The sequence below is a fragment of the Microcaecilia unicolor genome, chromosome 1 (assembly GCF_901765095.1).
Source record: "Microcaecilia unicolor chromosome 1, aMicUni1.1, whole genome shotgun sequence".
Classification (NCBI taxonomy): domain Eukaryota; kingdom Metazoa; phylum Chordata; class Amphibia; order Gymnophiona; family Siphonopidae; genus Microcaecilia; species Microcaecilia unicolor.
The window spans coordinates 528,354,430-528,377,888 of NC_044031.1; positions in this window are offsets into that span (position 1 = coordinate 528,354,430).

A 23,459-nucleotide genomic window follows, 5' to 3' on the forward strand; every position below is an offset into this window, starting at 1 on the left:
TGTGGTGGTAACATTGTCTGGGGAAACTTTAAGAAGTTTCTGTAGTTTGTGTGGGACGTGGGCTAGTACAGAGCGAGAAGCGCCTGTGTCAATTAAGAAGGGGACCGGAACTTCACAGATAAGCAGGGTGATCATGGGATCATCCAGTCCTGCAGCAGTGCAGACTACGCCTAGTCACTGTGGGCGGCGTTGGTCTGGGTTCCATAAAGGGAAGGATTGGCGTTCTGGAGGATTTTGGCGGGTCTGACGGTTTTGACGGCGGATTTGATTCATAAGGGTATTTTGTGGTGGTAGTGGGCATTCCCTTGCATAATGACCGTATTGCTGACAACGATAACACAGAACATCTATATAACGATCTGGACTAGGCCGGGAATAATCGTTTCGGAACCGTCTGTTATCATCAGGAGGGCCCCGTTGGGGACCCCGCTGCGGTTGCCCGCGCCGACCTCTTTCTTGTGGGTAATCAGGTCTACGGTCTGGGCGGTAGGGCCGTGGGCCCTGAGTTCGGCCATTATTGTCATAGCGTTGGTCAGCATACATAACAATAACAGGGGGAGAAGTGTCAGGAGTATTGGTATCAGGGTCAGAGCTCTTAGAGGCTCTTTTCTCTTTGAGATCTTCAGTCTGCAGCACTTCCAAGTTAGTGTGTACTGTCTTACGATGTTGGGCTTCATCTTGCTTGCTTTTAATAAGCCGTCTGCAATGATGAAGGATGTGTTCACGAATTTTAGGCCATTTTTCTAATTGGAGACCTACGGTGTTCTCCAACTTAAGTTTAATTTCTGAAGGTAAGGTTCCCTTCAGTAAATGGTAGAATACTGGGAGGGCATTATCAGAGTCAAATTTTTCCTCTGTTTCTTCCTTATAGAGGTCTTGGAGTCTGAGTAAATAAGCCTCAATAGGCTCTGAATCCATTTCCCATCTTTGGGAAGTGATAACCGAAAAGTCTTTAAGGGTCGGATACATGGTCCGGATTTCCTGAAATATTTTTGTCTGAATTTCAGTCAAAGGGTTACCATCATATTGGGTATCTGTAACAAATTTTGCATAGCCCGATTGAGTGAATATGTCAGTGACACTAGCGTGTGGGGTTCTGCCCAGGAGCGCTTTCATATCACCTACTGATAGAGTAGTCCCCAGGGTAATGTCCTGTAATTTTTTCAACCATCGGTTGCCTCCCAGTGCAATATCCGGGAGCTGTAGTATGAGGCTATTCAATTCAACAGCTGAAAGTGGGGTGTATTCCGTATGAGGGACACCACCTGACATTTTATTCAGCAGGGGAAAAAGTTTCACTGATTTAAGGAGATCAATCGAGGTGGTTGGGGGAAACTGATTCTCATACTTTTTCCAAACCTGAAGACCTTGGATTAGATAGAGGGTTGTTTTCTGATCCCAATGGGGGTCGGGGTGGTCATAAATTAGATCTCTTACAAGTGAAAGCTTGTCAGAACGTAAGGATCCTTCACGTGGGAAGAGAGCGGACTGGGGCTGGAGCGCCTCAGACCATCCTGCGAGATTATCAATCCATGGGTGAACATAATGCCATGAATTCTCATGCAAAGCCACATATTGGGCAGGAGTGTTAGGTGGACCAGATAGGATAGGTTCTGTACTGATATTCTGTCTTGTAGGGTGTTGGGGACTGTCAATGACTGCAAGGCAGCGGCTAGAGCCTTCATCAGTAAGATAACTGTGAGGATCGCGCTGTCTAGTATGATGAGAAATAACATCATGTTGTTGGGGTATCTGGGGTATGTCGGATTTTGATGCAGAAGGTGCAATAGTGTCAGGGAGCGTTGACATGGACTTCCGTAGAGAACGAAGTCCTTCAGAAACGTATACGAGATCATCTCCTATAGTGGCTAAGGTGAGGCCGGGTGACGGTGGACAGCCTGCACCTGAAGGGACTGGCGTGTCAAGGGGGAGGGGCTTCGGTAGGTCAAGGTGAGAAGAATCTCCTTCCATCGAGGAGGAGAAACTTAGTACTGGGGGAGGTTTGTTTCGAATATCCATCAAATCTGTTTTAATTGGAAGTTGTTGTTTTAAAATTTCCCATGCTTCTTCTAATGGGGAAGATATTACTTTTGGTAGACCCCCAGTACCTGGTTTGGCTGGAAGTATGAGAGGACGGCGGAGAAGAGCCAGATCCTCTGCTAATTGGGGAATTGTACCCTTGGGGCGTGCGCCCAATTGATCCCATCTAGGAGGAGTAGAGCATTCAGGTTCTAGAGTGGGTATGGAAGAGTCTTTCGGAACTGGGGGAGCTTTAATGAAACCCCGATCATACAGTCCCTGACAAATAGCCCGTGTCTGTGTAGCAGGACTACATGGAATGAAACCCATCTGTCGTAATTGAGACAGGATAGATTGTAGGGATTCAGCTGGCAAGGGACCAGTTTGGACAGAAGAGTCCAAAGGTAGCGGTGGAGGTGATGTCTGAGTTGTGTGTCCCATATGTGGGTAGGTAGTCGTTTGGGTGGTCATGTGTGAAGTCAACCCGGATCCTAGGCTAGGGTAGGTGGAGGTCTGGGCAGCTACGTCAATTTGACTGATAGCAGGGTACTGGACGGTGGCCGGAACTGATGGGTTCGGGACACAAGGATATTGCTCAATAATGGGAGGGGGTATCTCCATCTCATAGCCTCCAAGAGTACGATATACATGAGGCGGTGGTGGGGTTAGCGTCTGGGTTGTTGCTTGCATCGTTGGAACAGTAGTAATAGTAGGCAATTGGGCGGTGGTCGTGGCCACTGGGGTTATTGAAGGGGTTAAGGGCGTCTGGGTTTGTACTGACCCCTGAGATATTGGAATTGGGTCTTTTTGTGATGAGGGAAGAGATAGATCAACTACACCGGCAATGTGTACGGTAGTAGGTGGGTCAAATCTGATAGGAGCGGGATGTACCGCAGGCAGCGAAGGTATCGCTGTCTGTGATCCTTGAGATGAGGAGGTCTGTGTCTGAGATCCCTGCGAAATCTGTAGCTGAAGTTTATCACAATATCCTGGGGGTATCGGGGTATATCCCACTGCACATGGTAAAAGCTTGGTAGTACCTGCAGCATCATAAGGTGGAGGGGCGGTAGGTGTTACTGCCTCTTGGTAAGGGGCTTGATTGCAAGCAGACTTCGCTAGGGCTCTGTCATGCTGGTTTTGTGCAATAAGTATAAATTTATTAATAGCAGCTAAATGCTTCTCCCTAGATTTTCCTGTTTTGTTGGATTCATTATAGCAGACCAAGGCTTGGAGCTTACCCTGATCAAATGAGCCCTTTGTTGGCCATTCCAATCCCGGGTCTTTAGCAGACCAAACGGTATGCCAGGTTTGACATAAACGGGAAAGTTCTTTTTTATCAGCGGGGAAAAAGTTGAGAACTCTTTCCAGGGGGCTAGTGGAGGACTGAGTGGACATAATGGAATTAGGAATAGGGGAAAAGCAATCCACATAGGGGGCGGTGTGCAGTGTAAAATGGCAAATTAAATCTCAAATTGGATCCTAGTTCAAAGAATTATAATAGGTACCTCTATAAATATATATAGATAAAAAGGTGCAAAAGAAGATCATTCAAAGGAAAACATGCATCATGCGTATAGAAAACACCTTTATACTCACGCGTCTTCAAGAGCGTCCCAGAAGTGGAACCTAAAACATAAATTACTAATTGGCGGAAAGCCCTATGCTTTTGCCGCAGGTTAAATAAACAGACAATTGAAAGTTACAAAGGTGAAAAGTGTAAGAAAATAGAGCAGAAGGTGTTTAGTGTCAGCTATTATATATTTATACTACTCTATCCCAAATTAATAAATACTACTCCCCAGAGTGTGCTTCTAAAGGCGTAAAGAAACCCAGTTTCCCAGCCTACCAAGAACTATTCCGTATACATGGCAGAGCCCCCAAAAAGGGACCTTGCAAACACTCCCAAAAAGGACTCAAGAAACCAGCGAATAAGGTGTCATGAGTCGAAGAGCAGCGGTCCAATGGGTTTTCGCTGACTAGTGAACTTCTCGTGTGCGTTTGAACTTCTCGTGTGCGTCTAATCACCCCAAAGGACCTGTAGTTTGAGAACTTCTCGTGTACAACAACCCACTCAAAATTTTGTGGTTAGGAAACATCTCGTATATGACTAACCAAACTACAACATTGGAAAGTTAGGAAACTTCTCGTGTAAAAGCTAACCATCCAAAAATATTGAATGCCCGAGTCAACCTGTATACAATCTCAACCAATGCCTTAGGCGTCCCTTTATTGTCACAGCGATCATGTATACAGGTAACTCCTACGTGGGCAATAATGCCGAATCAGCAGGCCACTCCGAAAATGGAATGGAAGTCTGCTCCTAATAAATAAGATGCCGTCATCCATTGAAGGATCTCCTTCAATGCATGTAAGTCTCAGACATCGGTATCGAAGTTAATTGCATGACACTAGTACAATAAAGTAGAGAGAGAAAAAATATTAAGAAATAAAGGAGAAAGAAGGAAAAAGGAAATAATAAATATGGCATGTTCCTAGAAAGAACCTCTGAAACCTAATCCAGAAGTAACAAGCAAAAAAATTATTTTAAAGGGAAAAAAACATGTAAGCTCTTCGGGTAAGGCACAGTAATCAGACAACATAGAATAAGTTTGCCACACAGCACTAAAGAGCACTCAAGCATGACAACTGACCGAAAGGGAGCTATGACAGGCAGTATAAAATCAATCATCCGAGACGAGCAAAGCAAAAAACCCAGAGAAAAACTTGACATTGTAAATCATCAAACAAACAGCCTAAAATGTTCTTTCATGGCTGACAAGATTAGTGCTATAACCGTGTAAAGATTATAGGCGAGCAGTGAACCAGCACTGCCATCACAGAAGTAAAACTTAAGATGATCCGAGCCAAAATATTTATACAGGAAAGAGTCTGTATCTAGAATACTTTGGAAACAACACTATACACCGTTTTTCCTATAGAACAAAAGCACAATATGATAGCGTTGAAATGGGACAAAAACACTTGCTTTTTAACAATAAAACCAAATATGCAACGGCCTTCCTAAAATACTACCGGTTAAGCATTCAGCAAGAAATACATGCGTATTAATCATAGTAAGGTGACATTATAGTAAATTATTAAGACATATATCTGTACATATATCTGTACAGGGCAAAAGAAATGTTACCCCGCTAGGAAATGAGTAATACCATTTACAGTTCAAAAACCAAAATCATGAAGCATAAATCATGGGGGGGGCCACGTAAAATATAAGCGTATTACCAAGAATAGATTAAAGAAACATTGTAACATAATCATTAGGACAAAGAAGGAGAACGCCGGTTTGTAAAGGGGAAAGTTAAGTAATGTGTGTTTGAAAGTGAAATACCCTGTTAAATTTTATAACCACATGGTGTAGCACAATTAAGTCTATCAAGCTGTCACTAGCAGCGCAAAAATAAAGAAACCTGTCTTGGGGTTGAAATCACGGCTCAGAGACAGAATGAGAAAGCATTTGTTTAAGGGAGATGAAATGAAATAGAGGGCAACGCCCAAAAGTCAAAGCAGTATGAGCAGAGAATTGTGGGGAGTGGGAGACAACCAGAGAATTAGATAATCTCCTCCGCGTTAAGGGAAGGACCCTTGCATAAGTCCACCAATTTCGAGGGGAAACCGGATTGGAAAGATATGAAAGAGATGGATTCAGGAGGAATTTTGGGAGAAGAGAAATACAGTTGACAGAGGATAGACAGTGAGAAGTTAAAAAGAATATCTGTGTAATTGACTGTTTAACTTGTACCACTTCAGCATAGAACAGGGACAAAAAAAAAAACGAACGGAAAAGGGGGAGAGGAGAGGAAGAAAAAAAATCACTTTCTTAGCTTTTAAAAGTGAACTGTAGAGCCTCCTCTGCCGAAGCAGTGCTGGACTGATAAGGCAGCTAAAGTGGGCAAGCTTCCCAGATTCTCATGTCCTTGAGATAGTGAACTACAGCACTTGTTAGGGAAAACCTTTAAAAGCTACAGAAAGAAATGGCAGTTTCAGAAGCCTGAATAAGGATATTAAAAAAAATGTGAGAAAAAGGGGTTTAGAACTTACAGCTCTTCGGGCAAGTTTATTCGAAGCCCAAGAGGGAGTATATAATCAAGACTCACACCACATGGGACTGAGAAGGAAAAGGGATAGTTTTATAGGGAATCAAAAAAAATGATTTCTAGTTTGCACAGGAAGCCAAAAAGGTGTATGTAAGGTGTTAAGTTACCCCAATTGGTATCGTGCGGGCCACACCCTTATAAATTTTACACGGACCACAGTGTAGGAGTCGGTAGAGCATCAGAGAGAAGGGCAGGGAGGATTATTGTGGCCGAAAAGGGGGACAAGACCAAAATGTTGTAAAGGAGGGGATTCAGATTGGACTTAAGGGAAAAAGAACGGCTATGGGGGGGGGGGGTGAAAGCACAGAACTAAGCAGTTGTGAAAAAGAGCAATCAGGTGAACTACGCAGTAGATAATAAAAGACAGGAAATGCGCTTCAAAGTGAAAAAGCCAAGCCAGATTTTGACAGGTGGAAGCCGGTGCCTTGTATGACAGCGGCATACAGAGATAAGAACCAAGAAAAGCAGAGACGGAACAGTATAGTTCCAAATCAGACGGAGTGCAGAGACACACACAAAGATGTAAAAGGAAAAAAGGACGGAATAAGAGATACTACGCAGTTATTCATAACAACTGAAAAGATAGCACTGGAGCATAAGATAGAAACTATATATCTGTAGAGAGATGAGGGGAAAACAGCAGTTGGACGACGGTAAGCAGCCAAGCTGAACACTGTTTTCAGCTGAAAAGGAAAGAAAGTTGTAGAAAGTCCAACCGAAAGAATGAGGAGGAATAGAGTAAAAGGGACAGTCCCGAGACATTAAAAAATCTCGTGGATAACTGTTTCAGCACAAGATCAAAAGTATGTGTCGCACACACAGAGTGAAGGCAATAGCAGATGTGGAAAGGTGGGGGCTGTCAGTACTAGGAGCAGAGAAACCAGAAGGATTTTAGAGGAGAGCAATCTGAAAGCGTGCTGTTCTCCCAGAGTAAAGAAAATTCCCCCGAGACGGGAACATACAGAAGAGAAAAGACTAATAGGAAGAGGTAGGCAGAAGAAGTTAGGATGAAGGAGAACAGGAAAAGGGGGAAAAAACAGAATGCATAGTGAGGACAAGGATTTGATACGGAGGGATTAAGACAGAACACAGGGTGGGAATGGGAAACAGAAAAATGCGCAATCTCTGAGGATTGTTAAGCGAGAATGCTAGCATAAAGACCAATCCAAAGATTTTGAACATTGAAATAAACTTACAGCAAACCCCAAATCGCAGTCGCCTGGATTCGGTGTTATGCATCATTCACACAACAAGCACAGTCTTGCGCACATCACGCAAATCAAAGAGATGGACAGGATAGGAGAAAGAAAAGAGGGTGAGAAAGAACAGAACAGAATATTGAAAGACAGAAACGAAGGTTTGACCACAAATAGAGATCAGCATAGTCAAGGGCAGAGAAACAGGTGTGTTAGTTCAGCGCAAGGCATGAAGACATTCAGGGAAGAAAGTAAAAAGACAGAAGAATAGAAGAGTATTTAAAGTAGGGGTGAGGACGGACAGAACATTGGTGCCCAATACCCCTGAAGTGGGCAGTGTCCGTGATAGGGGAAAAATGAAGGAATAACAGCAGGGAGATTGGGGAAGGAAAGATAAGAGAAAAAGAGAAAAAAGTGATAAAAAGATAACAGAGAACATTTGAACGCACAAAATAAGTATCCCCTCTTGTGGTCAAAGGAAGATAAAGAAGGATAGAGTGAACGGTCAGCGTACGGCTGGTCACCACTGTTTTAATTTCCCCTCTGCTAGACCTCTATCTGACTCCTTCACACGGGGGACTAATAGTACCTATTTCATATATCAGGTTCTGTATAGTTTCTCTAACCTCCATTGTCACCCAATCATAAGGGGGTCTGTTCTGGGGTGGCATTAGGAGCCGTAATTGAAAACTAATTCCCATAACTACTGCTTTCTGTTTTTCTAGATCTAGGTATATTCTGGACCATTTATGTTCCCACATAAATCTTATTAAACATCTGTCTAAGTTTCTGCAAAGACTGAGTGTCACTTGTATATGATCTACCTTGTAGGCTAAATGTTAGGTAAAGAGAAGACAGAATCTATAAAAATAGAGACAGAGATAGGTTTAGATAAATAGATACATTTTATTTCTTACCCAAAGACAAGTCTTCAAATTGGTACAAATACAGACATCAGATTCTGGTTTCAACCGCACAGGGCTTCGCCGTCTGACTGAAGCCTTGGAGAAGAGACTCTCAAACTGAGCCAAACTCTCCCCTCTTTTATACTCTATCTTCTCCATAGAAGTGAATGGTGAGATACCTAGCTCCTAATATGTCTCAACTTCCGGAGATCATACTTTCCCATGTGATCTGCTATCTGATGTGCCCACCTCCTTCCGTTCTCAGCTACTGCTAATTATCAACATGTTTTGGGAAGCGTTGAGATAACAGTTTCACATCTTCCGGCTGCAATACTTTTCATACCTTTCTCATGAACTCTGTATTACCTCTGTATCATTGTATACCAAAACTAATAAGCTCCATTTTATTCATCTGATCTTTCATTACAGGTGCTATATTTGAATTAAAAATTGTACCAATTTGTGGCAGAACTCATTGTTCAGACCTGCTTTTTGCAGATTCTTCAAATATTACATCATTTACTTGTTGTTTGGCCTGGTCAGTACTTTTTCAGTTGTTTTTAGGCTGCATAGCTCTGGCCAGCAATATTCCAGTGGTAGCCTTAAAGCTAGGCCATATATTAACACTATCTATCTATCTATCTATCTATCTATCTATCTATCTATCTATCTATCTATCTATCTATCTATCTATCTATCTATCTATCTATCAGAATGCTGAATTACTATCAGTTATTCAGAAAGGCAGTGAAAAGCAATATTTTTGAGAGTATTTTGAGAGTATTTGCTATCCTAATTTTGACTTATCTTATATTCCTATTATATTAATGTCACAGTTGGAGAAGGTGGGCCCTTGAGCTGATGAGATTGGCTCTACCTGTACACTGTAAATGCTGCACAGGCCCTCATAAACAGCTACTGATGGGACCACCTGGTAGAGTCCGCAAGCTGGAAATAGCAAGGCCTGACTCGGACTGGCTATAGCAAAGGACTAGGCAGAGCCTAGCATACTGGCTGGAACAAGACTGCAGTGGTCACTTAAAAAGCCCTTGGGGAATGGCTCTGAAATGAGCCTTTTGGGGCTGGCCCAATGGAGTCAAGGCCAGGGAATAGCTGGAAAGGCAAGGCTGGAGACAGGAAAAAGCAGGGCTTGAAGATTTTAATAAACAGGGCCAGAAGCAGGAACAAATAGGACTGAAAGCAGGAACAAGCAGGGCTGGAATAAGCAGAAACAAACAGGAATGGAAGCTGGAGCTGGCCAAGTAACGAACAGTGGGAGCCTATTGCTGAAGCACTGGAAGAATGTAGAGCACTTCCTTATATATCCCTAGCCAGGAAGTGAGGTCATCTGTCAGCACCCCATCTAGGGCTATAAAAGATAAGTGCAGCAACCAGGAAGTAAACACTCACAAGACTCTTAGGCACAGCATGCTGCAGGACTCTAGCAGCTTCCTGAATAAGGTGAGGAGCGTAGGAACACCTCCTCTCAAAGCCCCCTCCCCAGCCCTCTAGATTTGGGCTTAAGGGGATAAAGGCGGTGAAAATGCCTAATGAGGACTGGGGTTCGCACGTTGACAGCAGGTTCCCATGTATTATCTTCTGGTCCGTAGCCCTTCCAGGCCAGGAGATAGTGTAACCTCCTTCTGATTCTCTTAGCATCCAGTATGCCCTGTACCTCAAACTTAGGGACAGTGGCAACTGCTGGTGTAGGCGGTGGAGGGTCTTTGGCCACCGCTCGCAATAACACTACAGGTTTTAACAGGGAGACATGGGAGGCATTGTGGATGTGCATGGTGGGAGGAAGACGTAACCGATATATAAATAGACCCAGCTGATATTGCACTGCAAACAGGCTGATGAACATGGGTGCAAACTTCTGAAAGGGCACCTTGAACCGAAGGTGTCTGGTGCTTAGCCACACCTTCTCCTCAGGGCGAAATGTGGGAGTAGGCCATTGCTTGTGATTGGCTTGCATCTTGTAGCTGGCTGATGTCTGCATGAGTAGTCACTGAGTCTAGTGCCAAATTTCCCAGATATCTCCGGGAGTGGAGGAGGAAAGGTGGACTATACATGATTTAAAGTCCTAACGTTTGTAGCCGACCTTTTCAGCTTCTATTTAACCATTTTCCTCATTTTGGCATAGTCACCCTTTTGAAAATTAAATGCTTCTAGTAGATTTCTTTAGTGACTTCACTCCAGATATCAGCGCAAATTTGATCATGTTATGATCACTGCTTCCCAGTGGATCCAACCCCATTACCTCTCATACAATCCCTGCATTCCACTAAGGACCGTATCTAAAATGGCTCCACCTCTATCAGACCAGTTAATCCAAGAAGCAGTATTTATGACATCTAATAATTTTACCTCCCTAACGCTCCCTGATGTAGCATTTATCTGGTCAAAATGGGGTAATTCAATAAAATTTATTGTCCTATGTTTTCAAACCAAAATTTAAAATGGAGTTATTTTTATGACCCATGATTGAATGTGATCTTCTTCACTATTATCAGCTGTGGCTGTATGTTTGAAGCTCTTGTATTTTCTGAGGTCTTTTTTCTCCACTATTTTTTAGGCAAGAGCCAACCAACACTTTTAATTTTTGAGTTGAAAACAGAACAGTTAGGTCTTCCACAAAAGGAAGGCAAATACAGTTCCAGTCTGACAATTAGCTTCCCAGCAATATAATCCAAATAGCAACACCAAATAAGAATGAAGTGAAATAATTATCTAAATGCTGACAGTAGGGTTACCATATTTGCTCCCCCCCAAAAAAGCGCACATGCCCCACCCCGCCAACACCCTGCCCATGCCCCACCCACGCTCCGCCCCATCTCGCCGCTTGTCACATACTGCCCCCCTGTCACACACCCCTAAGGGTGTCCTATCCTCCCCTTACCTTACTATACTGCTCTGGTGGTCTAGTGACCTCTTTGGGGCAGGAAAGAGTCACCTTTTCCCTGCCCAGAGCACCTGCATGCTGTTCCTTGCTGACTCCGGTCTTGGCACTGATTCAAAATGGCCACCGAGAGATGGAGCGGCCTCACGAGACTTCAACTCTTGGTGGCCATTTTGAATCAGCGCAGGGACAGCATGCAGGTACTGGGGGCAGGAAAGAGGGGGCTCTTTCCTGCCCTGAAGAGGTCACTAGACCACCAGGGCAGTATAGTAAGGTAAGGGGAGTGGAAGATAGGACACCACTAGGCCTGCCCGCCAGCCTGCCCGTTTGTCTGGAAATCCGGACAAACGGGCAGGATGGCAAACCCACCCGGTTGCCCGGCCATGTCCTCAAAAAGAGGACATGTCCGGGTAAAACCGGACATATGGTAACCCTAGCTGAAAGCATCATATAATCCCAACAGGAGATCCCTTTTTCACTACATGCCATCATCAGGGGAAGACTGGCAGCAAGAATTGTCATAATGGCTGTGGGAAGATCCAGATACCAACGTATGATATCCTATAAAGTCACAGAGCCAGTCACAGAACTTGTAGTCAAAAGAAAGCTTTCCATTCAGCTATGGTGTTCAACCCCCCTGGAGACATCTTTGATAATTTAAATATCCACCACTGTTCCCTTTGATGTAATCATCAGCTGATATCATCCCGAGGATCATATATATTGAAAAGAAGAAAACTGATGTTGAAGAGCCAGACAATGTGCCTCAAGTGGTTCCAATATCTTGCCGGAAGATACACAGTGTCTCTGCTGAATAAGATTTGTTTTAAGTTGACAAGAAGTTTGACCAGTGTAGTAGAGATTACATGGACATTGCAACAAGTAGATCACACAGTTTGAAATGCAAGAAGTAACCAACTTTAGCAAAATAGTCATGCCTGTTTTGATATCTATAAAACTAGAATCCCTAGTCCGCAAGCCCAACCCTTCACAGTTCCACACTTCAGCAAGACAAAGTTGGTCATTCAGATTGTTTTTTCATTTGTATGGAATTCTAATCTTAGAGAAAGCATTTAGTACTGTTGGCTGTCCATACTTGAAAGCACATATGGACAGCCAAAAGTCCTAAATACGTTTTTACCAATCACACAATTTGAGGAGTATGTACTTTGTATTGCATTACAAAAGTTAGTATCTCCATTACATCCTCAGTTTTAGATGCTTTTAGCAAATATTCCCTGTGGTTATAAAGAGCACACTTAGAAGCCTTTTTTATTGCGTGATGAGGATAGCTGTGATCTTGAAATTTATCCATCAGATGAGAAGCTTGTCTTTTATAATCTTGAGTAGAAGAAAATATTTACCTATAATGCAAAAATTATAAAAAATGAATCCCTAACTGGGAATGTCTAGGATGCATAATGGAAAAATGCAATCATGTGTTGCAACCTGTAGTTTTTACAAACACAGTAGTACAAAACTTCCCATGCATAAAGGATTCTTGAACATCCAAATATGAAACAGATTATCTATCCCAATGAGCTTCAAACTTAATGGTAGGATGACAAGTATTCAACCTAACAAAAAAAAAAGTCTGAAAGGACTCTAAAGAACCTGTCCATACCACAAGAATATCATAATGTACCACCACCAATGAAGAGTGTGATGAAATAAAGGTGAAGTGTAAACCCACTGATCCTCAAACCAAGCCATGAATAAGTTTGCAATGGAGGGGCCACTCCCTTCTTCTGCATGTAAAACTTTCCATCAAACAAAAAATAATTATATGTCATGACCAGTACAATAACTCCTGAATGATCAACACTAATAACATGCAAATGTAGGTATGTTTTTAGCATTGATCATTGGGGAAAAGTGCAGGAGGATTGTGCTTGGACATACGCTCAGGCACAATTCTCCCACACTTGCTTGACAGGTCGGGGTTGTAAAAAAAAAAAAAAGCCCGGACCTGTCAAACATTCCAAGGGGCTGGAGGTCTGGTACACCACTGGATCCCCCCAAAGGCAAGGCCTTGGTGGCCTAGTAACATCCAAGCCCCCACACCCCCGGACACCAACACAGGGCAGGGGCTGGAGGTCCAGTGGACCTCCAGTCCCCCTAACACCCTCCCAAAAGAGCCACTGCCACATCTGGTCTAGCATGCCTCTGGTGGTCTAGCAATCCTCCCCATATACCTTCAGATACTGGAGGAGGAAGTAGCACTCCCTTCTCCTTCCAGCACTGCCTCCAAAATGGCAGCACCCTGCCCTGTCCAGTGCGTCCATATATAGTATGGAAGCTCTGCCCAGCGCCTGCCCTCCTTCCCTTTCTCTTTCCCGCTGTGGGTCCAGTATTTGACTCCCTCTTTCTTCATTCCCTTGGTCCGGCATCTCTTTCTCTTCCCTTCCCTCCCCCCTGTGGGTCTAGCACCTTTCTAATTTTCCTCCAGCCCCTCCGCCTTGCACGGATACAGCACCGTTCTCATTTTTCTCCAGCCCCCCTCCTCCCATGGCTCCAGCACCTTTCTCAATTCCCTCCAGCCCTTCCCCCTCCCATTGGTCCAGCCTCTCTCCCTTGCCATCCTCCTCCCCATGGGTCTGTAACGTCTTTCTACCTGTTGCTTGTAATTTTCCTGCGGCCGGCAGCAATTCACAAAGGCCGGCTCTGTAGACTTCCTTCTGTGTGTCCCGCCCACTCTACTGCAACTTCCTGTTTTGATAAACAGGAAGTTGTAGTAAAAAGGGCAGGAAGTGGCAGGAGGAAAGCCATGGAGCCAGCCTGTGTGAATCGCTGCCAGCCTCAGGAAAATGTAAGTGATAGACCCCACGGGAGGAGGACAGGAAGGGAGCAAAGGATTTTTTTTTAAATCATGCAAACAAGCCTTTTTACCATTCCTATAAGGCAGAAAAAAGTTTTGTTCCTGCATCCATAGTAGTTCTGATTGGAGCGTTGCCATTACTGTGGATTTACTATGGTTTACCACAGCAAATCCACGGTGATGGTAACCTGTTATTCTCTACATAGGACAGCCTTTTCTGTGGTTCTGTCTGGTCACTTAGCTATGTGGGCACCGGCACTGCATATGGTTTGTGCCTACATAAGTGCTGGCTACTCTCTGTCTCCATGACCACCTTTCCATTACTTAGATTGTACCCAGGTGCCCATTTAAGTGTCACCGACTATTGGTGGTTGGCCCGTTCAATGTGGTTTAAGCAGTCAAGAGCCTCTCCTGCCTCCTTAAACCACTCTGAATATCGACCACCCATGTGGACAGTTTCTAGGTCAGCACGTACGACTCCAGGTCACAAATACCTGGCAAGATCCCGGAAAAGTTCAATACATTTTATGCTGCTTATCTCAGAAATAAGCTGTGGATTTCCCCCTAAAATGTGGCCTTAGCACACCCATATACGAGTCATTCCTGTGCGCTAAGGCCATTTTTACTACTCGGGTAAAATGGTTGAAATTCCTATTTTAGATATTAATGACCATGCAAAATTAGCTTGTGGCCATTAATATCAAAAATAGGAATTTCAACCATTTTACCCCAGCGGTAAAAGTGGCCTTAGCGCACCAGAATGACCCACATATTAGTGTGTTAAGGCCACATTTTAGCACATGCGCTCATACCGCCACTCATTATGTAGGCAATAAGGGCTCACATGCTAAGCATGTGCTAATCAGTTAGTACATGGCAATGTAGCTGTACTATCTGATAAGCACAGAAGATGCCCACTCTCTGCCTCAGACATGCCCCTGTTCCAAAATGTTTATTATTATTATTTTTTAGCACACGGGTAGTGTGTGCACATGGCAAAATTGCCATGGGACACTTCAGCTCACCCCTCGGTGCACCATTTTTTTGCTGTGGTAAACATGTGTTAGTGCTTGTAAAAGAGCCCCTTAATTTGCTTTATTTATTGACCCTATGCCTAGACCAAAAGTGATTTACATATATATTTGCAGGAACAAAATACCTGTTTGACTTTGAAAATGAAACCTCTGTTCATATTTCATTTCCCCTACCTTTCTTAGCCTCTGATCCCAGCCTTTTCCCCAGTATATTGTTCAGATGAGTTCTTAAGCAATGGGAGGCTTGATTTCATGAAGGAAAATGCACAGTAGGCAGCAATTTCATTACAAGAGTAAACTGTGCCTAGGAATCAAAGAGGGCCATTTGTAATACAAAAAGGAGCAGAAGGCAGCTTTGCAGTCACCAAATTATTTAATGAGAATTTGTGCTATTTAGTTCTTTGCTAAAGAATACAAAATGTTCAGGAGAAATAAGGTATTTGTGCCTGATTCACTAAACTATAGGGAATAAACATGAGTGTAAACATTCAGGAAAATATACAGATCTCTCTCTCTCTCTCTCTCTCTCTCTCACACACACACACTCTCTGTATATATCTATCTAATCTAATCTAATATGACATTTATAACCCGCTTAGGGCCAGATTCTCTTCAAGGCGCCTCAAAAAACCGCATGATAAACATTTCCACCTAAGTGTATTCTATAAGTAGGCCTAGATTGAAGCACGGAATATAGAATACGCTTAGATGATATCCAGCGTCTAAAACTATGTGCCTCCATTTACTCCAATGAAAATGTTTTCTAAATCCCTGTGCATAGATTTATGCGCACCGAGCCATATTCTATAACTATGTGTATAAATTGTGATCTGCCCATGAACTGCCCATTTCATAGTAACGTGGAGGGGAATAATCGAACGGCGCCGGCGAAATACATGGCCGGCGATGTATTTTGGCGGTGCCGCAAACAGCTGGCCAGACCCGTATTTTCGAAAAAGATGGCTGGCCATCTTTTGTTTCGATAATATGGTTACGGCCAGCCAAATGCCTTGGATTTGGCTGGGGGTTGAGATGGGCGGCTTCGTTTTTTAGCGATAATGGAAAGTTATGTCGGTCATCTCAAACCCCGGCCAAATCCAAGGCATTTGGCCGTGGGAGGAGCCAGCATTTTTAGTGCACTGGCCCCCCTGACATGGCAGGACACCAACCGGGCTCCCTAGGGGTCACTGCGGTGGACTTCAGAAAAGCTCCCACGTGCATAGCTCCCTTACTTTGGGAGCTGAGCCCTCCAACCCCCCCCCCCCCAAAACCCACTACCCACAAATGTACTGCACCCACTAAAACTGCTCCAGGGACCTGCATACAGCCTCTAGGACTTATTGCTGCTGTATAACTTTGGCACACCAGTTCACACCTGAAGACTAATCTCTTTGAAAAAGTCCTTTATTTGAATAAGCACATTTACTCACAGTTAACTGCAGATCAGAGGTTGTGCCCCACTGGCAAAGAGTCCCCTGGTACTAAGATAAGCAGTAGGTCAGAGCTGGCACAATGGTGTATAATGCCCTCTTTCAGCACCATTCAAGGTAAGAACTACGTTCTCTAAAGTGGGTAACACAGGAAAGGGAACTAAAACTGGCTTACAAAAATGGCCACTACCGCATGGACTACAACAGGAAACAAAACAGGGCACACTCTGACCCAGTAAGCAGGGGGAAAGCACCAGGAGAGTAGAGCCTACCAACTACCAATACCTACACCCACCACAATGCATTGCTGATGTGACTCTGCAGTGCAAATAACAGAAAAGGTATCACACTCACCCCAGAGCCACATCACAAGCAGGAAAAGGCTGTCGGGGGACAGAACACATTCTGCTGTCATGGAGGTGGGTACGGCATTTGAGGCTGGCATACAGGCTGGAAAAAAAGTGTTTAAAGTGGGGGTTTTTTGGTGGGAGGGGTTTAGTGACCACTGGGGGAGTATGGGGAGGTCATCTCTGCTTCCTTCCGGTGATCATGTGGTCAGTTTGGGCACCTTTTTGAGGCTTGGTCGTGAAAATAAAAGGACCAAGTAAACCCGGCGAAATACTGCTTCACGCCGTATTTTTGTTTTCCATTATCGGCGAAAGCCGGCTATCTGGTAGCCACGCCCATACCCACCCATGTCCCGCCTTCACTTCGCCGCCAACATGCCCCTTTGAACTTTCGCTGGCAAGGTGACGGGATAGCGGCGATGCTGTCAAAACAAGCAGCTTTCAATTATACTGATTTCACTGCTTTTCCGAGATCGCCGGCCATCTCCCGATTTGTGTCGGGAAATGGCCGGCGCTCACTTTCGATTATGAGCTGGATAGTAACATAGTAGATGACGGCAGAAAAAGACCTGCACGGTCCATCCAGTCTGCCCAACAAGATAATTTCACGTGTGCTACTTTTTGTGTATACCTTACCTTGATTTGTATCTGCCATTCTCAGGGCACAGACCATACAAGTCTGCCCAGCACTATTCCCGCCTCCCAACCACCAGCCCCACCTCCCACCACTGGTTCTGGCACAGACCGTATAAGTCTGCCCAGCACTATCCCTGCCTCCCAACCACCAGTCTTGCCTCCCACCACCGGCTCTGCCACCCAATCTCTGTTATGCTCCTGAGGATCCATTCCTTCTGAACAAGATTGAATGGATCCTCAGGAGCATAACAGAGCCCATAGCTATGCCCTTTTTGAATGGCACGCATTAGAATTTAGGCAAAGTTCTTTACAGAATACACTTAGCGCGTTGTGCATGTAAATTCTAATTATTGCCAATTAGTGCTCATTATTGCTTGTTAAGTGCTATTAATGCTGATTAGCTTGTTAAGCCAATTAAGTTACATGCACTAATCTAGAATACGCCTGGATTTTGGAACGGATTTCTAGGTGTGCTACATGGAATCCAGGGGTTAATCTCTAAAAAAACATCCAAAGTAGTGTACAATATAATTAATATGAAATGTGATACAAAGAAAGATAGTATGACACTTTGCAGTGTATTTTGAGCTTGATATACCACATAGTTCGGCGAGCAGGTCAAGACAGTTTACAATAACTAAATAATACTTAAAATGAGAAAGGAAATCCCGAGAGTGGTAAAAAAGTTTAATCACACACACTGATGAATAACAATATTCCACTTAGTGCAAATACAGATAATAAATAGAAATAAAACAGGGCTTTTTTTGAGGGGGTACTTGGGGGTACTGAGTACCGGCATCTTTTCTATTGTCTCCTAAAATTGACTTGTGGACCCCAAATTTTAATGAAAGAGGTCAGGCTCTACACACTAATTCTGCCTTGTCATAGATTCTGGGACTGGTTGCAGGGTCCTGGCTATTGTGGGGTGGGTCCCTCAGTAATCTCCCCACCCCTGAAGGGTGGCCTAGCATTTGAGTACCGGCACCTTTTTTGCTAGAAAAAACACACTGGAAATAAATCAAAACATAGAAAAGAAAATAAGATGATAGATTTTTTAATGGACTAACTACATTTTTTGATTAGCTTTTAAAGGTAACCCTTCTTCTTCAGATTGTAAATAAGCAAATGTTGACAAATATCAGAATATATAAGTGAAACATAAAAGCATTTCAATGACAGTCTCACGGGAAGATGGTGGAGTAGGTTAGGTGAGAAACAGGGAGAGCTAGGTGGATGAGAGACAAGGAGAAATGGATGGCTGATAAAAGAGTAACAAAGCAGTATAATTTTATGGTTTATAGTGGGATAGAAAGCCCAGATCTTTGTTAGGTCCTGTCTGGTGGGTGTCAAAAGGTATCACTTTATTTTCTTTTTTCTATGTTTTGATTTATTTCTATTTATTACCTTTAAAAGTGGACTAATACAGCTACCGCTTCACTTTAATAGAAATACAGTAAAACAGAGTACCCGGTTTGACTTGCAGGCAAAACCTTGAAAGCCTTATGAAAATAGTGAGTTTTCAAAGCTGTTTTATTGGATTAACTTAATACATTTTTGATTAGCTTTTGAAGGCAACACCAAAGAAGATTTTGCTTTCAAAAGCTAATCAAATATGTATTGTTAGTCCAATAAAAAAGGTATCACCTTATTTTCTTTTCTATGTTTTGTTTTATTTCCTTTAAAAGTGGAATAACACGGCTACCCTACCACTTTACTCAAGGCTGTTTTGAATTTTTTTTAATGATTGCTCTCTGTGAATACCTGAAGGGAGATTGTTCCAAAGTCTTGGGACCAGAAATTAAAATGTGGATTATCAAGTTGATTTATGGTGAGATGACTTGAGGACTGGGCAGTACTAGGTGATGGGAATCTATTGACCCTAACAATCTGGAGGGAGTATATAAGTGTTCTAACTTTTATGAATACAGATATACGAAGAGTGTTGTTTTGCATCTACTAGTGTGGAGTGGAGGAGTGGCCTAGTGGTTAGAGCACCAGTCTTGACATCCAAAAGTGACCAGTTCAAATCCCACTGCTGCTCCTTGTGATCACTTAACCCTCCATTGCCTCAGGTACAAACTTAGATTGTGAGCCCTCCTAGGACAGAGAAATATCCAGTGTACCTGAATGTACCTCACCTTGAGCTACTACTGAAAAAGGTATGAGCAAAATCCAATAAAATAATGATATGAGATGGAACTTTCTAATAGCTTTTTGTAAATAAATCCCTTTAAATAATGGAAAACCTAATTCTAATCGATCTAATGTTCAGTTGTCTCTTGAACCAAACACAATATGAATCAATTGAGTAATATGAATTGAAGTTAGACCATGCAAAATCTTGAAAATAAGACAAGATAAAAATAAAATATGGGCTTTGAACAGGAGCCAATGTAATTTTAACAGTAAAAGTGATACATGGTCAAACTTACTTGACATAAAGATTAAGGGAACTTTTTACGAAGCTGTGGTAGAAGTGGCCTTAGCGTGCCCATACATAGCTCTTTCCTATGTGGTAAAGCCATTTTTACCACAGTCAGAAAATGGCTGATTTTACATTTTCTGAATCAATGGCCATGCACTAATGATGCCCCCAGACACACACACCCACAGCCCAAAATATTTTAGCACATTGGTAGAGCACATATATTTTGAAACTTAGGTCACATTGAGGGGTTAAAAGAGAGGATTTCTGAATCCTTTTAATATCTGCCAGTTTTGATTTTAGTTGAAAGAGGAAGGAAGCCTGTGAAGTCTCTGAGCACCAGTAGTGAGGAACAAAAGTGTGTGCGTCCAAGCAAACCTGAGAGTGGAAGAACACATTGGTGCCTATTTTTATCCACTTTTATATAAGCTTTTCAAGTTTTAAAAAAAATTGAAAAGCATATATTTAAGGAGCAGAAGAACAGTGCTGATGAGTGTGAGAAGAGACTGGAAGACCTAAATTTGTATAGCCTAGAGGAAAGAAGGGACAGAGAGGATATGATTCAGATGTTTAAATACTTGAAAGGTATTAATATAGAAACAGATCTCTTCCAGAGAAGGGGAAATGATATAACTAGAGGACATGAGCTGAGGTTGCGGGGTGGTAGACTTAGGAGTAATGTCAGAAAATTATTTTTCACGGAGATGGTGGGTATGGAATGCTCTCCCGAGGGAGGTGGTGGAGACAAAAACAGTGACAGAATTCAAAAAGGAAAGGAAAGAAAACAGAAGAACTCTAGTTAGAAAATAAATAGTATAAAACAAAAAATAAAGTTAAAAAATAACCTTAAATAGCTGCAGGGGGTGGATATGTGAGTCCCATTTGGACAGCTACTCCGGCTATAAAGAACTAAGGCCAGTGCCAGACAAACTTTGTAGGTCTATGTCTGTATATGGCAGTCCGGTTTAGGATAAGCTGGAAAGGGCTTCAATGGCAACTTTAGTAGCTGGAACCGAGGACAGTGCTGGGCAGATATTATGGTCTGGGTCCCACAAATGACAAGATGGATTTGGATAGGCTGGAGTGGGCTTTGATGGCAACTCCAGTAGGTAGAACATAAGGATAGAGCTGGGTGGACTTCTACAGTCTATGTCCCAGAAACGCCAAAGAAAGGCTCGTGATAAAGTATATAATATCACATTCATTGTTGATTTAATCATGGTTGATAATGAGTGTGACTGTTCGGCAGACTGGATGGACCATTCAGGTCTTTATCTGCCGTCATTTACTAAGTTACTATAGAGCTCATTTTCAAAAGAGTAAAACATCCAAAAAGTGGCATAAATCTGCATTTGGATGTTTTTCTCACAAAAACGTCCAAATTGGTATTTTCAAAACCAGTTTTTAGACATTTTTCTATGAAGTCTGTTAGAAGTGCGTTCAAATCACAAGAGGGTGTGTCAGGGGTGTGTTAAGGATGGGATCTGGGCATTTCTAACACTTGGATATTTTTCACCCATAATGGAACAAAACAAAACCGTCCAGAACTAAAACTAAGACGGTTTGATGTAGATCTGTTTTTATAATGAACAAGGCACAAAAAGGTGCCCTAAATGTCCACATCACCACTGGAGAGAATCAGGGATGACCTCTCCTTATTCCTTCAGTGATTACTAACCCCCTCCCACCCCCAAAAGATGTGATTTAAAACATTACTTGCCAGTCTCTATCCCAGCCTCAGATGTCATACTCAAGTCCATTAGAACAACATGCAGGTCCCTGGAGTAGTCTAGTGGTGGGTGCAGGGCACTGCAGACAGGTGGACCCAGGCCCATACCTCCTCCTACCAGTTACACTTGAGGAGGAAACTGTGAGCCCTTCAAAGCTCACCATAAACCCACTGTACCTACATATAGGTGGTATTTTTCTGTTTCTAAAGGACTCACAATTACAAAGGCAAAGTGGGATTTGAACCTCGGTCCTTGGTTTAGAAGCCACTGGACTAAACACTAGGCTGACCCTCTGCTCTGCATGGAAATCTGTGTGGTTGTTTTCTAAGAATGCTGCTATCTATCTATCTATCTATCTATCTATCTATATATATATATATATCCATGTCCCTTGCTCCACCCCCTTCAACATTTAGATACTTTACTTGGTAAAATGGATGTTTCCATTGCATCGATGTCCATCTCGCACGTATTTTCAAGTACGTATTTTCAAACAGGATCATGTTTGAAAATACATGTGAGATGGGCATCTGTTTGGGATGTTCTGACTTGGATGTCCCTATTCTGACTTAGATGTCCTTTCAAAAATGCCCCTCTATATCTCACAGATGTGTGCCAATATTAAACCTGATAGTATTTAACACAAAGCATACACAGGAAAAAGTCAGTGGAAAAGTAAAAACTTATTCTACAGCTATCCTGTCTCTGTAAACCACACAGAGATACGCTCCACTACTTGAAGATAAATTGCATAAGGCTACAGGGGGCATAGCTGTCATGTTTGGAATGGAGCATCTGTCCAACAGCATTGACTTTAATGGCCCAATGATCTGAAACAGTCAGAGTTTGAAGAAAAATCAATTGATCAAACCAAAGATGAACAGAACCTACATTTCTTGCTATGTATAACCCTAATTAATTGAAAATTGCTTAAAATCATTAAAAAAAAAGCTATCTCAAATATGTTATAAATGTGTAAATCCTATTCCAACAGTGGTCAGCACTTCACATTACTGCATCAGGAAATGTCATGCACCTTAAACAACACTTAAAAACACAACTCGGGCACTCGGCACATACTCAGACCTCGCCCCTTGCGTCACACATTAATACACCAGAGTCCACTTTCGACAGAAATTGGAATTTATTTAGGCCGCAGCCAGGAACATCTAACATTGTATTTCAACATTAATATATAACATATTCCATTCCTTGTCATCATAATGTTAACATTTTCTCTTGCCTGGGTACACAGTTTCTATCAACTGTTGCCTTTATTGTCACACAGGTTGTGCCGTCCAAGCACCCTGTTTCCTCTCTGTGCTGTCTCTCGTAGCACCCGTTGTCTTTCCGGTACATCCCGTTGAAGGATGCAGCTACCATCCTTTCAAATCTGCTGATCTGGGCCTCCTGGCCGTCGAAGCCAGGAGACAAGCTATGCATCAGCTACCATACAGGCATATATTTCTTTTCTCAAGTTTCAACTTTTTCAAACAACTCTTTTCAAATAACGATTTACCACATAACATAACTTTTAGCTGTTGAGCTGCTTTGTACCTGTTGCTGCCACTGCATAATCGTTGTAGCCTGACGCCACTGCTCACGATAGTGACCCCTCGCTTGCCGTGAGCTCCCCCTACACCTGACTGCAGCCATGACTTAAAGTTATTGCCTCATTGTAGTCCTAGAAGTTCGAATTGAAAATGTCGAGCCCTATGTCTGATAAATGTACCCCATCTCCTCTATACAGGCCATCACAAGATTCTGTATTAAATCATGCTTAATAACATGCCCTTTTATCGTTTGCATGAATTTCTCTATCCATCTATTGATCTTTTTTCTGGTCTTATCCACCGACCGGTGAGATCTTTCACCCCTCCAAACCCTCCATGGGATGATATT